Here is a 4096-nt window from a genome sequence, read left to right as displayed (position 1 = left end):
TACACAGGAGAACTTGCACTTTAGCACTGGTCAGCAATTGTAAATTGCCCAGAGTACCAAAAACACAGTCAAAACATGGGAAGCAGAGGCAAAAAAGATACAGAAGACCACACCAAGGATGCCTGGTCTATATATAGTAAATACAGTACTTTCCTAGTATCACACAATTTGTTCAAGATCAGATGCCATGATTGACCCCAGGTTTCCTTTTTTCTCATTGTTCCCTTAAGATACTAGAAGGGGGTGTTCGTCCCTTTTCTGTCTTATATCAAAGAACTACACATGAACAATTGATACATCATGGATAGAGAGGAAGAAGGAGATGTTTAATGGGATTGCACCATTTCTAAACAAAAATATTCTATACAAATATTGCCTATTCAAATATATATTTTTTGACTTATTTTTCAATGCAGTTATGTCTAGGACTACAGCATCTTGGAAATATTAACCTCTTAGCTGCTGGGCCTTTTCCCCCCCAGTGCTGAGCCCTTTTTTGGCTATTTGGGGTAGTTTGCGCTTAGGCCTTCATAACTTTTTGTCCACGTAAGCTATCCACGCCAAATTTGCGTCCTTTTTTTCCAACATCCTAGGGATTCTAAAGGTACCCAGAGTTTCTGGATTCCCTGGGAGGAGACCAAGAAATTAGCCAAAATACACATAAAATGTAGTGTTTTTATAAAAAATGGGAAAAAGGGCTGCCGAAGAAGGCTTGTGTTTTTTCCCCTAAAAATGGCATCAACAAAAGGTTTGTGGTGCTAATATCACCAACTTCCCAGCTTTCAGGAACAGGCAGACTTGAATCAATCAGAAAATCACACTTTTCACCACAATTTTGGCATTTTACTTGGACATACCCCTTTTTTACTATTTTTGGTGCTTTCAGCCTCCTTCCAGTTAGTGACAGGAATGGGTGTGAAACCAATACTGGATCTCGGGAAGCTAAGCATTTCTGAAAAGAAGACAAAATTCTGAATTCAGCAAGTGGTCATTTGTGTAGATCCTACAAGGTTTTCCTACAGAAAATAACAGCTGAAAAACAAAATATTGAAATTGAGCTAAAAAAACAGCAATTTTTCTCAGTAACTCTGTAACTTTTTCCTGCAATGTCAGATTTTTAAAGCAATATACCGTTATGTGTGCTGGACTCTTCTGGTTGCAGGGATATATATGGCTTGTAGGTTCATCAAGATCCCTAGGTACCCCGAGCCAATAAATGAGCTGCACCTTGCAATGGGTTTTCATTCTATACCGGGTATACAGTAATTCATTTGCTGAAATATAAAGAGTGAAAAATAGGTATCAAGAAAACCTTTGTATTTCCAAAATGGGCATAAGATAAGGTATTGAGCAGCAGTGGTTATTTGCCCATCTTTGAATTCCGGGGTGCCCATACTAGCATGTGAATTACAGGCCATTTCTCAAATAGACGTCTTTTTTACACACTGTCTTACATTTGGAAGGAAAAAATGTAGAGAAAGACAAGGGGCAATAACACTTGTTGTGCTATTCTGTATTCCCCCAAGTCTCCCGATAAAAATGGTACCTCACTTGCTTGGTTAGGCCTAATGCACGCGACAGGAAAGGCAACATGGACACATCACATTTTTACATTGAAATCTGACGTGTTTTTTGCAAAGTGCCTAGCTGTAGATTTTGGCCTCTAGCTCAGACGGCACCTAGGGAAACCTACAAAACCTGCACCTTTTTGACAACTAGACACCTAGGGGAATCCAGGATGGGCTGACTTGTTGGGCTCTGATCAGGTTCTGTTACCCAGAATCGTTTGCAAACCTCAAAATGTGGCCAAAAAAACACTTTTTCCTCACATTTCGGTGACAGAAAGTTCTGGAATCTGAGAGGATCCACAAATTTCCTTCCACCCAGCATTCCCCCAAGTCCCCCTGATAAAAATGATACCTCAATTGTAGGGGTAGGCCTAGTGCCCGTGACAGGAAATGCCCCAAAACACAACATGGACACATCACATTTTAACAAAGAAAACAGAGCTGTTTTTTACAAAGTGTCTAGCTGTGGATTTTTTCCTCTAGCACAGCAGGCACCAAGGGAAACCTAGCAAACCTGCACAGTTTTGAAAACTAGACACCTAGGGGAATCCAAGATGGGGTGACTTATGGGGCTCTGATCAGGTTTGGTTACCCAGAATCCTTTGCAAACCTCAAAATGTGGCCAAAAAAACTATTTTTCCTCACATTTCGGTGACAGAAAGTTCTGGAATCTGAGAGGAGCCACAAATTTCCTTCCACCCATCGTTCCCCCAAGTCTCCCGATAAAAATTATACCTCACTTGTAGGGGTAGGCCTAGTGCCCGCGACAGGAAATGCCTCAAAACACAACATGGACACATCACATTTTGACAAAGAAAACAGAGCTGTTTTTTGCAAAGTGCCTAGCTGTGGATTTTGGCCTCTAGCTCAGCAGGCACCTAGGGAAACCTAGCAAACCTGCACAGTTTTGAAAACTAGAGACCTAGGGGAATCCAAGATGGGGTGACTTGTGGGGCTCTGATCAGGTTCTGTTACCCAGAATCCTCTGCAAACCTCGAAATGTGGCCAAAAAAACACTTTTTCCTCACATTTCGGTGACAGAAAGCTCTGGAATCTGAGAGGAGCCACAAATGTCCTTCCACCCAGCATTCCCCCACGTCTCCCAATAAAAATGGTACCTCACTTGTGTGGGTAGGCCTAGTGCCCACAACAGGTATAGATCAAACAACGGTCAATGTTGGTACTTACATGATGCAACTGTTGACCCTGGGGTGATCCATTCCGTATGCAGGCACTAGGTATAGGCACTCAAGTGGGGTAGTGTTTTTATCAGGACAGGTGAGGAATCACTGGGTGGTAGGAATTTTGTGGATCGCAGCATATTCCTGTTTGTGTGACAGAAATGCAAGAAAAATAGAGTTTTTATTCAACATTTCAGTTTTGCAGGGTATTCTGGGTAAGAGAACTTTGGGGAATCCACACAAGTCGCACCTCTGTGGACTCCCCCGGATGTTTAGTTTCCAGAAATGTTTGGGTTTAGTATGTTTCCCTATATAGCAAACGAACCCAGGACCAAAAACACAGGTGCCTGCCTTACAAAACCAGTTTGTTTTGTGATAGATAATTTTGATGTCTCCACAATACAATTTGGGCAGTGGAATTTGGGGCTGAACTAAATTGGGGATCTCCCAAGAGAGCACCCTCTCTATGCTTGCCCCCGCATTCACCTGTTCTCTGGGTTGGGCTAACCCACTATTGCCCTGTTGCACAGACTGTGCTTGCGAGGGGACAACAGGACTGCCCTCATCACCTCCCTCACAATTTACTGGAAGGAGTTATCCAATGGGACTCCTCCAACTGAAAAATCACTCCCAGAGTCTGCGCCATTGTCCTATCTCTCAGATGCTGTCTCAGTATCTGCTGTCTCAGTCTCTGATCCTATGTCAGAGCTGTCCTCTATAACCAGAGTGATGTCAGCAGCAGTCATCCATCAAGATTCCATCTCTGCTATTGGCTAAACTGTTGCTCTAAAACACTAGCCTACATAGACAGTCACAAAATTGCTGGTGTGTGTGTGTGATACGTGCAACAGTAGAGGCCACCTTACCTGCGCTTCTTCCCTCAATCAGCACGTTCTTTCAAGACACTCAAACACCTTGTCACATACCATTCGTCACAGTCTTTAGCACCTCCTGCGCCCAGTCCAACAATCATTATTGGTGCTTCCACTCCCATGTCCTCCTCCTCGGATTCCCTCATTACCACCCAGCAAATGTGCTCTTCATCTCTCCATAGACACCCCCCACCCCGCACATACATTTAATTTGTATTATAGCGCAGGTAGTGGCTGACTTTACTAACGTACTCAGCTATTTACTTAAAATACAGATTTGCTCTTTGCAGTAGTCATATAAACCTTCTGCGCTTCTTTATGGACATAAAACTGCCACTAGACAAAAGTCTGATCCTTTTGTAGCAGAAACATAATCACAAGACTTACTTGACATCTTTATTGCTGCCTAAAAGCTACAGTTGAAATCCGTCAGTTGAAGTATGTGCACAGCTTTGAAGACGCAAGCTGCAACTGC

The sequence above is a fragment of the Pleurodeles waltl genome, chromosome 8 (assembly GCF_031143425.1).
Source record: "Pleurodeles waltl isolate 20211129_DDA chromosome 8, aPleWal1.hap1.20221129, whole genome shotgun sequence".
Lineage (NCBI taxonomy): Eukaryota > Metazoa > Chordata > Amphibia > Caudata > Salamandridae > Pleurodeles > Pleurodeles waltl.
Note: the sequence above shows the minus strand (reverse complement) of the source record.